We start from the raw sequence: 14,434 nt of genomic DNA, 5'->3' as shown, positions 1-14,434 counted from the left end.
CCAACAGTGGGCCCTGACCCCTCCCAACCCTGGGACCCGCCCCCAACCCAACCCCGGGCCCCTCACACAACCCAAATCCAGGCCACTCCCCCAACCCAACACCGGGCCCCCACACCAACCCAACCCTGAGCCCCGCCCCCAACCCAATCCCGAGCCCCTCCCCAACCCAACCCCGGGCCCCTCCCAACCCCGGGCTCCTCCCCTCTCCCAACCCCGGGCCACGCCCCCAATTGAACACCAGACCCCTCCCCCTCCCAACATCAGGCCCCACCCCAACCCAACCCTGGGATCCTCCCCGAACCCAACCCCGAGCCCCCTCCCCCGACCCAACACCGGGCCTCTCCCCCTCCCAACACCGGGCCCCACCCCAACCCAATCCTGGGATCCTCCCCCAACCCAACCCCGGGCCCCCTCCCCCGACCCAACACCGGGCCTCTCCCCCTCCCAACACCGGGCCCCACCCCAACCCAACGCCAGGCCCCGCCCCCAACCCAACCCCGGGGCCCTCCACCTCCCAACCCCATACCCCGCCCCTTCCCAACCCCGGGCCCCTCCCCCAAACTGACCCCGGAAACCGCCCCCAACCAAAACCGGGCCCCGCTCCCAACCCAAACCCGGGCCCCTCCCCCTCCCAAACCCGGACCCCACCCCCAAGCCAAACCCGGGCCCCTCCACCAGCCCAACACTGGGCCCCGACCCCTCCGATCCCCGGGACCCACCCCCAACCCAATCCCAGGCCCCTCCCCCAACCCTACTCTGGGCCCTTCCCCCACCCCAACCACAGGCCCCACCCCCAACCCAACCCCGGGTCCCTCCCCCAACCCAACCCCAGGACCCACCCCCAACCCAACCCCAGGCCCCTCCCCCAACCCTACTCTGGGCCCCTCCCCCAACCCAACCCCAGGCCCCACCCCAACCCAACCCCGGGCCCCTCCCCCAACCCAACGCCGAGCCCCACCCCCAACCGAACCTCAGGAACCTCCCCCACACAATGAGCCCCACACCAACCCAACCTCGGGCCCCGCCCCCAACCCAAACCCGGGCCCCACCCCAACCCAACCCTGGGCTCCTCCCCCAACCCAACCACGGGCCCCGCCCCCAACCCAACACCAGGCCCCGCCCCCTCCCAAACACAGGCCCCTCCCCCCCACCCCGGGGCCCTCCCCACCCTGGGCCCGCCTTCTCCCAGCCCTGGCCCCTCCCCCTCCCAATCCCATGCCCATCCCCCTCCCAACCCCAGGCCCCGCCCCTCCCAAACCTGGGCCACTCCCCCTCCCCACCACGGGCCCCGCCCCTCCCAACCCAGGGACCCTCCCCCTCCCCACCCCAGGCCCCTCCCCAACCCAAACTCGGGCCCCACCCTCAACCCAACCCCGGGCCCCACCCCCCAACCCAACCCCGGGCCCCACCACCCAACCCAACCCCAGGCCCTGCCCCCTCCCAACACTGGGCCCCAGCCTTCCCAACCCCGGGCCCCTCCTCCACCCAACTCCGTGCCCCATCCCCTCCCAACCCTGGGCCCCTCCCAACCCTGGGCCCCTCCCCATCCCAAACCAGGTCCCCACCCACTCCCAACCCAGGGCCCCTCCCCCTCCCAACCCCGGGCCCCTCCCCCAAACCAACCCCGGACCCCTCCCCCAACCCTGGGCCCCGACCCCTCCCAACCCCGGGCCCCTTCCCCAACCCAACCCCGGTTCCCTCCCCCAATCCAACCCCGGGCCCCGCCCTCTCCCCTCCCAACCGTGGGCCCCGCCCCCTCCCAAACCCAGACCCCTCCCCCAACCCAGGGACCCGCCCCCACTCACACCCAACGCAAGGCCCATCCCCCTCCCAACCCCGGGCCCCTCCCCAACCCAACCCCGGGCCACACCCCCAACCCAACCGCGGGCCCCACCCCCAACCCAACCCCGGTCCCCTCCCGCAACCCAACCCCAGGCCCCTCCCCCAACCTAACACCAGGCCCCACCCCCTCTGAACCACGGGCCCCTCCCCCTCGCCATCCCGCGGCTCTCCCCACCCCGGGCCCCTCCCAACCCCAGGCCCCTCCCCTCCCCACCCCGGCCCCGCCCCTCCCAAACCCGGGCTCCTCCCAACCCCGGGTCCTGCCCCTCCCAACCCTGGAACCCTCCCCCTTCCCAACCCGGGCGCCTCCCCAACCCAGCCCTGGGCCCCTCCCCTAACACAACCCCGGGACCGCCCCCTTCCAACCCCGGACCCCTTCCCCAACCCAAGCCCGGGCCCCGCCCCCAACCCTACCCAGGGCCCCGCCCCCTCCCAAACTCGGGCCCCTCCCCCTCCCAACCCTGGGCCCCTCCCCACTCCCAACCCCGGGCCCCAACCCCTCCCAACCCCGTGCCCCACCCCCTCCCAACCCCTGGCCCCTCCCCTCTCACAATCCCGGGCCCCTCCCCCTCCCAAACCCAGGCCCCACCCCCTCCCAACCCCGGGCCCCTCCCCCTCCCAAAACTGGGCCCTGCCCCCAAACTAGGGCCCCGCCCCCTCCCAACCCTGGGCCCTTCCCCCAACCCAACCCCGGGCCCTCACCCAACCCAGGGCCCCGCCCCATCCCCCTCCCAACCCTGGGCCTCGTACCCTCCCAGCTCCCTCCCAACCCTGGGCCCTGCCCCCTCCCAACCCTGGGTCCCGACCCCTCCCTACCGCGGACCCCTCCCCCAACTCAGGGCCCCGCCCCCTCCCCCAACCCAACCCTGGGCCCCGCCCCCTCACAACCCCGGGCCCCACCCCAACCCAGGGACCCGCCCCTCCCTACACCAGGCCCCTCCCCCTCACAACCCCGGGCCCTTCCCCCTCCCCACCCCGGGCCCCTCCCCACCCCATGCCCGCCCCCTCCCAACCCTGGACCCACCCCTCCCAACCCCAGGCCCCTCCCCTCCCCTCCCCCTCCCCACCCCGGGCCCCTCCCCCTCTATTATGTCCGTGTATAATTGAGACACGGACTGCAGGAGTTGATTATAACAAGTCTTTTCTGAATGGAGTCAACCTGGAAACTGAAACTACAGAAGCCTGCTAGGGCCTTTTATACAGGGGTGGTTACTGCCGGCACTGCAGTCTGAGACCAGTTATTCCCTTAAAGGTACATACACAACAATTCCGCCCCTTTTAGATAAACAGTACATAACATTCATTTAACAACTAAATAATATCTAATTACAATTACAATTACGGTTGCTAGATACATTGGTTGAAGTTAAGCAATTATAAGTTCAGTCTTTGAGGAGGCTTCCTGATTCTGTCTGGATAACGCCTCTTTGGGATATCAGGTTCTTCTGGCAAGGTTGAGTCGGGATCAATGTCGTTGTTTGGTTCGTCTGCTTCCAATATCACCGATTCTGCGGTAGATGCAATTGGTACTTCGGTTTCATCGCCAGGTGTATCAGATCGTGGTGTGGAGTTGACGTTTTCCAGTGATTCTAGAATCTGGTCAGCATGGCATCTTACAATGCTCTCTCCAATGTCCACGGTATACATTAGAGGTCCTTGCCGTGCACAGATCGTTCCTGGCTGCCATTTCTCTGTGCGGTAGTCCCGGGCCAAAACTGGTTGACCTATCTTAAAACTCCTGGTCGGCCTTTCATTCATATTCTGAAACTGTCTGTTCTCCACATCTCTTCTGACGTTTGGCTTAACCAAATCCAAGCGGCATCGTAGTCTTCGATTGAAGAACATCATGGCTGTCGATTGAAGAACATCATGGCTGGAGTTTGGTTGGTAACCGCATGTGTCGCATTCCGGTAGGCAAACAAGAAGTTATCCACCTTTTGTTGTAGGGATATATCTTCATTACACATTGCCTTGATAGCCTCCTTGAATGTTTGAACAAACCTCTCGGCCAATCCATTAGTGGTTGGATGATATGGGGCGGATGTGTAATGCTTAACACCACTGTTCTTTAAGAACCTCCGGAACTCTTCAGACACAAACTGTGGTCCATTGTCAGAGCAAATCTGTTCAGGCAGCCCATTCCTGGCGAATATGGTTCGTAAAACTGTGATAGTTTTTTCTGTGGTGGTTGAGGACATTTTTATTACCTCTGGCCACTTTAAAGTGCATCCACCGCAATTAAAAACATCGAGTCCATAAAGGGACCAGCAAAATCAATGTGCCATGGAGATGAGGGCCACTCCCATGGATGTAGAGGGGCTTGTGGTGGGGCGTTTTTGACCTTCTGGCATCCTGTACAGCTCTTGGTCATCTCTTCGATTTCTCTATCGATTCCCAGCCACCACACAAACGCTCTGGCTAAGTTCTTCATTTTTACCCCTCCCAGATGACCCTCATGAAGCTCATTGAGCACTCTATCCTTCAATTTGGGTGGAATTACTACTCTGGATCCACACATCAAGGTTCCTCTGCACACTGACAGCTGTTCTCTTCTCGGTGAGAATGCTGGCAGCAGTGGTTCGCCATGTGCTGGCCATTCCTTCACCGTTAAATCATAGACCCTGGAGAGTGTCGGGTCATTTCGTGTTTCCTTTTCTATGTTTGCATTCGTCACAGGTAGACATTCGACTATGGTCGAGTGGAATATCTCCACAGGATCCACTGCAGGTGCTTCTACCACCGTCGGCAACGGTAGGCGTGAAAATCCATCAGCATTCCCATGCTGTTTAGTTCCTTTGTACTCGATGTCATATTGGTGTGCCCCTAGGAAAAGGGACCACCTCTGTAGCCGTTGTGCCGTCATTATTGGTACGCCCTTCTGAGGGTTGAAAATGGAGATGAGAGGTTGATGATTAGTTAGTAGAGTAAATTTCTGACCGTGCAGGTAGTGATTGAACTTCTTCACCCCCCACACCAGGCTGAGGGCCTCTCTGTCAATCTGGGCGTAGTTACGCTCGGCTGAAGTTAACGAGCGTGACGCAAAAGCTACCGGCCTCTCTGAACCATCAAGGAATTTATGTGACAGTACCGCCCCAATGCCGTAGGGAGACGCATCTCACGCCAGTCTTATCAGTAGTGATGGGTTGTAGTGAGCCAATACTTCTCTTGAAGTGATTAGGTCCTTACTCTTCTGAAAGGCCCGCTTACATTCATCGCTCCATTTCCATGCTACTCCCGTTCGTAGTAGGGCGTTCAGTGGATGCAGAATTGTGGACAAATTCGGCAAAAACTTATGGTAGTAATTCACCAATCCAAGGAATGACCTCAGTTGCGACACATTTTCAGGTGCTGGAGCCTTAACTACCGCTTCAATTTTGTCAGGGGACTTATGCAACCCCTCTTCATCAATAACATGGCCACAATACGATATCTGTTTCTTAAAAAACTTGCACTTGGGGCGATTGGCTCGTAGCCCATGTTCACGTAGTCTAGTGAGCACCTGCTCTAGGTTGGCAAGGTGTTCACTGTCATCTTCACCTGTCACTAGGATGTCATCCAAGTAGCACTGAGTCCCCGGAATCCCTTGCAGGACTTGTTCCATCGCTCTTTGCCATATCGCCGGAGCTGATGCTACTCCGAATACCAGTCCATTATGCTGGTAAAGGCCTTTGTGAGTGTTTATCGTGAGATACTTCCTAGAGGATTCTTCAACCTCCATCTGCAAATATGCTTGCGCTAGGTCAATTTTTGTAAAACGCTTCGCTCCAGCTAGTGAGGCGAAGATATCTTCTATCCTTGGAAGAGGATATTGTACTGTATGAAGGACTGGGTTCACCGTCACCTTGAAGTCCCCACAGATGCGAACCTTCCTTGGCTCCTCAGACTTATTGTTTAACGTTTTCTTCATGACAGGAATGATGGGTGTCGCCCACTCACTCCAGTCTACCTTAGATAACATGCCTGCATTCTCCAGATTCTCCAGCTCTGCCTCGACGGCTGGGTGAATTGCATATGGTACCGGTCTTGCTTTGAAAAACTTGGGAATTGCATTCTCCTCTATTTTTATCGAGGCGGTTACGCCTTTAAGAGTGCCCAGTTCTTGTTGAAATACCTCTTTGGCGTCAGCTAAGATTGTTGACAATTGCCCAGGAGTGACGTCGTCATCCTTTTTACCAGCCACCGTCAGTGCCTGAATGGAGTGCCAGTCTAAACTTATCTTTCTGATCCATTCATGTCCCAATAACGGTGGTCCACCATCTTGCAGAATGTAAAGATACAATTTCCGTATTTTCTTGCCGTTGTATTTGACAGGCACCCTTATTTTTCCTCTGGGGTATACTTTTTGCCCCGTATACGTCCTCAAGACGATGGATGTCTCTCTCAAGGGTATGTGTGAGAATATCCGCTTGTAGTCTCGTCGATTCATGATGGTTAGAGCTGATCCTGTATCCAATTCCATTTTGACTTGGGACCCTGCTATCGTGAGGGTGACCCAAATGGTTTGGTGATCCTCTTTTGTGATTACGTTGTGAAGTTTGAGACAGCTTATTCTCTTGTTCCCGGATTCACTATCGCTCATCTGGTCTTCGGAACTAATGTCCGTCATCTTTTGTACTTTCCTGTACGGTTCCTTAGTAGCCTTTTTGTTGTTGTTGGTCTTCTTCCCACACCTGCAAACTCGAGCAATGTGTCCCATCTTTCCGCATTGCCTGCATATTTTGTCCTTGGACCAGCAGTCCTTCTGGTCATGGTTTGTTCTGCCGCAGTGATAACATTTTTCAAATCCCCGTGTCATTTCGTGGGTGCCGTATTCCTGTGGCTTTTGTTGTATTTCCGCAGCACCCCTTGCTGCTGTTTCGTACGATACTGCCACACTGAAAGCCTTATCTAGCGTCAGCTCTTTCTCTGAGAGTAACCTCTTCTGGGTTCCTTCACTCAGGAGTCCACAGACAAATTTGTCCCGTAAGGTATCTGCCAGTCCTGCTCCGAACTGGCAGTGCTTTGATAGCTTGCGTAGTTCCGTAAGGTAATCAGCATTGCTCTCATTTTTATGCTGATTTCTCCTGTGGAATTTAAATCTTTCTGCTATCAGCAGCGGTGTAGGATTTAGGTGTTCCTGTAGGATAGCAACAATTTCGTTAAAACTCTTCGCCTTCGGTTTAGCTGGAGTAATCAGGTCCCGCAATAGGCCATACGTTCTTGCGCCCATTAAATTTAGCAATACCGATGCCTTTTTGTCATCGGCTATTTCGTTTGCCTCGCAATATACCTCGACTCTTTCCACATACGTGGTCCAGTCTTCTATTGCATTATCGAAGGCCGTGATATCGCCAGTCTTTGGCATCTTGAAAATCTAAGATGGCGCCTCCCGCACTTTGCCTTCATCCCCGATGGATCAAAATGGCGCCTCCCGCGCTTTTCCTTCTTCCCCACCGAGTTAAGATGGCGCCTCCCGCGCTTTCCCGCCGCTGCCGCTGCCGCTGCTGTCAACGCTGTTGCTGGCGATTATATTTATTTTACTATCCTGTAATGGCGACGCCCTATGGTCTTCGCGCCTCCCCGATCGCTGCTGCCAACGCCGCTCTCCGCGGTATTTTTCTTTCGCGCTTCAATATTTGCTCCGTTAATTGAAGAACCATTCCCGTCATGGAGCGGACCCTCTGGGACACTTCCCTTCCTCTTCTTAGGTCCGAACGCTGCCCGGCTTCGAAGCACCGGCCGCGCCCTGTGTGCTCCACCCTCTCTCTCTCTCTTTGCTTCCCGACTCACTGCCCGGCCCTGTTGCAGAGCCACCCGATCGAGCTCTAGCCCGCCGCAGCCCAGTGCACTACCTGCCACCAGCCCAATTAGCTGGGAAACCACAGACTGGAGAACGAAGCCTGGCTCTCGACAGTCTCTCCTGCACTTTTCAATTCGATGATTTGGAGGGCGGTTGCTCACGGTCGACGCCCGTTTCTCGAGTTTCTTTGGATTATTTTTTTTTCTTTCTTCTGGCATCGACCTTCAATAACATCGTCTGAGGTGCTGCCGAGTTGCAGGTAAGTTCGTTTCTTACTCGTCACCAGTATTATGTCCATGTATAATTGAGACACGGACTGCAGGAGTTGATTATAACAAGTCTTTACAGAATGGAGACAACCTGGAACTGAAACTACAGAAGCCTGCTAGGGCCTTTTATACAGGGGTGGTCACTGCCGGTACTGCAGTCTGAGACCAGTTATTCCTTTAAAGGTACATGCACAACACCCTCCCCACCCCGGGCCCCGCCTCTCCCAATGCCGGGCCCCTCCCCCTCCCCATCCCGGGCCCCGCCCCTTCCAACCCCGGGCCCTTCCCTCAACCCAACCACGGGCCCCTCCCCCTCCCAACCCTGGGCCCTGCCCCCTCCCAACCCCGGGCCCCTCCCCCAACCCAGGGCCCCGCCCCCTCCCCCACCCAACCCTGGGCCCCGCCCCCTCCCAGCCCCCTCCCAACCCTGGGTTCCGCCCCCTCGCTACCCTGGGTGCATCCCCCAACCCAGGGCCCTGCCCCTACCCGCTCCCAACTCCGGCCCCTCCCCCAAACCACCCCGGGCCCCGCACCCTCCCAACACCGGGCCCCTCCCCCTCCCAACCCCGGGCCCCTCCCCGTCCCAACCCCGGCCCTTCCCACTCCCCAACCCGGGCCCCTCCCCACCCCAGGCCCGCCCCCTCCCAACCCTGGACCCTCACAACCCCAGGCCGCTCCCCTCCCCCACCCCAGGCCTCTCCCTCTCCCCAACCCGGGCCCCGCCCCTCCCCAGGCCCGCCCCCTCCCAACCCTGGACCCTCACAACCCTGGGCCCCTCCCCTCCCCCACCCCCACCCCAGGCCCCTCCCCCTCCCAACCCCAGGCCCTTCCCTCAACCCAACCACGGGCCCCTCCCCCTCTCATCCCCGGGCCCGCCCCCTCCCAACCCAGGGCCCATCCCCAACACAACCCCGGGCCCCGCCCTCAATCCAACCCCGGGCCCCTCCCCCAACCCAACACTGGGTCCCACCCCCTCCCAACCCCAGGCCCCGCCCCCTCCCAACCCTGGGCCCCTCCCCCTCCCAACACTGGGCCCCGCCCCTCCCAACCCTGGGCCCCGCCCCCTCCCAACCCCGGGCGCCTCCCCCAACCCAGGGCCCCGCCCGTACCCCCTCCCAACCCCAGCCCCTCCCCCAACCCAACCCCGGGCCCCGTCCCCTCCCAACACCGGGCCCTTCCCCCACCCAACAGCAGGCCCCTCCCCCTCCCAACCCCGTGCCCCGCCCCCTCCCAACACCAGGCCCCTCCCCCTCCCAACCCTGGGCCCCTCCCCCTCCCAACCCCAGGCCCCACCCCCTCCCAACCCCGGGCCCCTCCCAACCTTCCCAAACCCGGGCCCCCTCCCCCTCTCAACCCCGGGCCCCGCCCCTTCCCAACCCCGGCCCCTCCCAACCCCGGGCCCCACCCCCTCCCAACCCTGGGCCCCACCCCCAACCCAACCCCGGGCCCCTCCCCAAACCCAACCCCGGGCCCCTCCCCCTCCGCACCCCAGGCCCCTCCCCCTCCCCACCCCAGGCCCCTCCCAACCCCAGGCCCCGCCCCCTCCCAACCCCGGGCCTCTCCCTCTCCCAACCCCGGGACCCTCCCCCATCCCAACCCCGGGCCTCTCCCCCTCCCAACCCCGGGCCCCACCCAACCCAACCCCGGGCCTCTCCCACTCCCGATCGCAGGCTTCCCCCCCAAGTTACAGTCATGGGCCTCCTCAAATTCCCGATTGCCGGAGACTGTCCCCAAGGTACCAAGGCTGCGGCCTCCTGCTGCTGATGTTCCCTCCTGCCCAGCAGCCAGGCTGCCAGGTGGGAAACAGCTAACAAATGTTACTGAGGTCCTGTCAGTCAGATCGACAGGGCCTCGACATCCTCGGCCTTGCCGAGCTTTTTGGCTGCTTTCGGCCTCACTTGCACCCACCCCGCCTCCGTGTAAAGATTTCAGCCAATACAACCAACATTCCTGATTTCAGAAATGAGTGACTTCAGTTGCATTGATAGACTGGAGAAGCTGGGGTTGTTCTCCTTGGAGAGAAGATTGAGAGGAGATTTGACAGAGGTGTTCAAAATCATGAGCGGTCTGTACAGAGTAGAGAGAGAGAAACTGTTCCCATTGGCAGAAGGGTCGAGAACCAGAGGACACAGATTTAAGGTGATTGGCAAAAGAACGGAAGGCGACATGAGGAAAAACTTTTTTATGCAGCGAGTGGTTAGGATCTGGAATTCACTGCCTGAAAGGGTGGTGGAGGCAGATTCAATCACGGCTTTCAAAGGGGAATTGGATAAGTACCTGAAGGAAATAAATTTGCAGAGCTACGGGGAAAGGGCGGGGGAGTGGGACACACTGAGGTGCTCTTGCAGACAGCTGGCACGGGCTAGAGGGGCCGAATAGCCTCCTACTGTGCTGTAACCATTCAATGATTCTATGATTTGCTCAGTATGGCACTAAAGTGTCAGTCCAGGTTATGTTTTCAAGTCCTGGAGTTGAATCAGAAATGTTTCTTGAATCATTTATTTAAACTTAGAATTAAATTTAGAAAACTGAAGCGAGAAGAAGAAAATGGCGGTTAGTTGTCTCAAACTTCCCAAGGAGGGGTCGGAATTTTGGCAGTGTCCTGGAGCTGTAAGGTGGTCTAAATAGTGCTGCTTTTGCGCAGAGTCAATGGGCCGAATGGCCTCCTTCTGTGCTGCACTATTCCATGATTCGAGTTCTGGATGTGGGGATCTGCTGCTTCTGGAGTTTATGAAACCCCATCTAGTGGTAGAGGTGTGCAGCTGCAAGCATGACTGCCAGAGAAGAATTATTCACGGCAAAATCCGAATGCAGCGCCACCTAGAGGCGTAATCGAATGGTGACGTTCAAATAAGGAGCGTTCAACATACCGAACACATTTCATATCATAGATATTTTAGGAAGAACATTTTTACTCAAAGAATGAGAAAAGTTTGTAATAATCAGCTGGGCAGGGAAAAAGTCAAAATCATTGGAACTATTGAAAATACAATTAGAAGCCACAATGGGCGAGTTAGGGAACAACAATGCAGCTCCAGTGCCCTTAGTGGGGTGAATGCCTGGGCCCTTCGAAGTGACTAATGTGCAGTCGACACAGTAACCCAACCAGAAGCTCCAGAGGTACTTGGAGCCTGCATATCTATTGTGCGGGATGTAACTCCCAGTAAGATAGATACAGAATCCGTATGGATTGAGTTAAAAGATAAGAGGGGATCCATCACCCTAATAGGTGTATACTATAGACCACCGAATAGTGGGAGGGAATTGGAAGCAGAAATATGAAGGCAAATTGATGAGGTGAGCAGCAGGCATAGAATAATAATCATGGAAGATGTCAACTACCTCCAAATAAACTGGCAAGAAGTAGCAAAAGGAGACAAAGGAGTTGGGTTTTTACAATATATACAGGACTCCTTTCTCACTCACTATATAAGAAGTTGAACAAGAAAGGAATCACTGTTGGGTCTTGTAATGGATAATGAACAAGAACTGATAGGAGAAGTAAGAGTAGGAGCGCATCTTAGTAGTCGTGACCACAACATAGCAAAACTAAATGAGGATAAAGCCCCAGCTCCAGATGGTACGCATACTCCAGGAAACTAGGGAGGAGATAGCAGAGGCACTAGTTTAAATATACAAATGTTCCATTGAAGAGGGGATAGTGCCAGAGGACTGGCGGATGGCTAATGTTCCTATGTTCAAAAAGGGAGATAGAACAAAATATGGAAACAATAGACCAGTCTATACTAAAAGAAGTGATAGAAGAGCACCTAGAGACAGAAAATATAATAAAAAATAGTCAGCATGGATTCCAAAAGGCTAAGTTATGCTTAACCAATCTGATAGAATTCTTTGAAGAGGTAATGGAAAGAGAAGACGAGGGTAATGTAGTAAATGTCATATACTTGGATTTTCAAAAGACCTTTGATATGCTCATGACAAAGCTTACGGCATGTGAAGGCAGGGGACAAATAGAAAGCAGAGAGTAGTTATTAAGATTGGAGCAAGGTAGAAAATGGAGTTCCGCAAGGATCAGTACTGGGACCACTGTTATTCATAATTTACATTAATGATTTGGATTTAGGAATAAGTAATGCCATAGCAAAATTTGCAGATGATTCCAAACTTGGGGTACAGCTAACACTGAGAAAGAATGCAACACAATAAAAGAAGATATTAGAAAACTTGCAGACTGGATAGTTAAGTGGCAAATGAACTCTAATATAGATAAATTTGAGGTGATGCACTTTGGTAGGAAAATGGAAACAACACCTACACCTTAGAAAATAAGAAACTGAATGGGGTGGAAGAGCAAAGGGATCTAGGAATACAGGTGAACAAATCATTAAAAGCAGCATCGCAGGTCAGCAAAGAAATTAACAATGCTAACAAATCACTGGGATTTATTTCTAGGGGTATACAATTCAAAAGTAGTGAAATTATGTTAAACTTGTATAGCACCCTGGTCACGCTGCATTTAGAATACTGTGCACAGTTATGATCTCCATACTAGAAAGAGTCCATAGAAGCACTGGAGAAAGTTCAAACAAACTGTGAGATTACAGCTAGCGGGAATGATTGGACAGGTTGGGGACTTTTCTTTGAAAAGAGAAGACCCAGAGGTGACCTGATAGAGGTCCTTAACATTGGCCCGTATATTCCGATACCTACAGGTATGTACGAGGTGTGTACACACCCATAGGGACATCGCAAATGCCGGTTTCAGGTATGCAAAGCGCACGCGCTGAAAACCGGCATTTCTGTTCTGTCAAGAATCCTCTTGACAGATCGCACGCCTGCACACCTGGCGAAGGGCCTCTGCGGGCGGACAGTTCCGCTTTCTGAAGTACCTCAGCATGCTGAGATTCCTTAAAAATCTTACGCCTGGTAAAAGCATGCGTAAGGCCTGCATTTATCAGCATATAAGAGTTAAAAAAAGTAAAAAATAAAAATTTCACTCATTTATAATTTTAAAATACTTTAAAGAAAGGTAAGTTTATTTTTAGCCTCGTAAAATTTTTGAACTTTTTTCAAAAAATTAAATTTTTGTTTAAAATATTTAATTTAATGTAATTTTAACTCATTTTAAAAACGTCATGGGTTTTTAAAAATGTATTTAATGTTTTGATGTGTTTTTTCAGTGATCCCCATTCATACATTTGACAGGTCTATCTGTCGAAAGTATGAAGGGGGATTCCCTTCTCCTATTGGCTCGCCTGGCCCCCGTGATCCCAGGGACGCTTGCGAACAGCATGGGCCCCTGGGATACCTGGGCCTCTGCGCATCTCAAGTTTGGAGAGGCCCAGGAGCGGAAATGGTATGGACGGGAGCCCTCGGGTCAGGGCATATTTTTTTTCCCAATAGGAGGCATCCGCACGCAGGAAGCCTCCTATCGGAAATTACGGGCCATCATGAATGAGTTGGTCAGGGTAGTTGTGAAGTGAATGTTTCCACTTGCCGGAGAAATCAAAACTAGGAGCCATAAATACAAGATAGTTACTAATAAATCCCATAGGGAAATTAGGAGAAACATCCTTACTCTCGATTGCCCCCAGAGCGGAAACTCTATCCCAACACGCCCAAGTTTCATTGATGATTAAGTCCGCCAGTGAAGGCATTGCAGATGAGCAGCTGTGAGGGTCTGACAGGGACTATCTCCAGCTTGGGGAAGGATAAACTGAGTTGGGTTCCTCCTGTCTTTATTGTGTGACCTTATTGGGTCTCTAAGGACGTCCCCTGTCAAAAAATAGAGATAGGTTGGACTGTGCTTTAGAGGTCCCATGATTACAAGCAGCTGATATTTGGCTGGTGGCGGGAGACTCGAGTGCTGGAAGTGGGTGTCAGAAATCAGGACGGGCGCTACGTACAATGCTTCTGACCCTTCGTTTAAATATCTGGTACACACCAGGGAAAATCAGAAAAATACCCGAAGAATGGGAACTTCAGTGAAGAAGCACAGAGCTGCTGCCCATGGAATTACAGACCAGGAGCAGAGTCTGCCATTGGGAGAGGCAAATTTAGAAGAAAATAGGAAGGTGCAAAGACAAATAAAGTTTCCTGTTATTACACCGCGGTTTATTTGATCGGGTGGGTACAGCGCATTGAGGAAAATCAGGCAGGGATAATCGCCTACCTATACATAATTGTTTCCTACATCACAGTAGTGACTACACTTACATTAGCTGTGAAGTGCTTTGAGACAATCTGGGTTTTTGAAAGGCACTATATAAATACAAGGGGGGAAAAATTGAGTCGCGCCCCCCTTGGGGCTCTAACTTCGCCTTAGCGCCCCGGAAAAATTAGCACCCCTGCGGCCGAAATTGAGCAGTAGTGCCTCAAAAGGGAAGCGAGGCGTTGCTGGAAGCACCTCGCCTCCCTCTTGAGGCGCTGCGAGGGAATATCGTGCTGCTACGTGCTGCGGTATTACAGGGGGAGGGGCCTTGCGCAGCGCTACCCGTGGCCCAGCTGGGCCATCGAGGATTGGACTGCTGGCAAAAGAGCCCGGCACTCAAGAGAAGTGCTGGGCTCATGGAGCGCAGTCGAC

General features: G+C 55.0%; 1 protein-coding gene across 2 annotated transcripts in view; it reads left to right on the top strand.

Annotated features, from left to right (window-relative positions):
* Nucleotides 1–14,434, top strand: part of LOC147109644 (intelectin-1a-like) — a 130,114-nt gene that overhangs the window by 91,463 nt on the left and 24,217 nt on the right. The window lies entirely within an intron of this gene.

This window comes from Somniosus microcephalus, chromosome 12, assembly GCF_052327205.1.
Source record: "Somniosus microcephalus isolate GS21.2 chromosome 12, FLI_Smic_1.0, whole genome shotgun sequence".
Taxonomy (NCBI): domain Eukaryota; kingdom Metazoa; phylum Chordata; class Chondrichthyes; order Squaliformes; family Somniosidae; genus Somniosus; species Somniosus microcephalus.
This window is presented reverse-complemented; position numbering and strand designations above follow the sequence as displayed.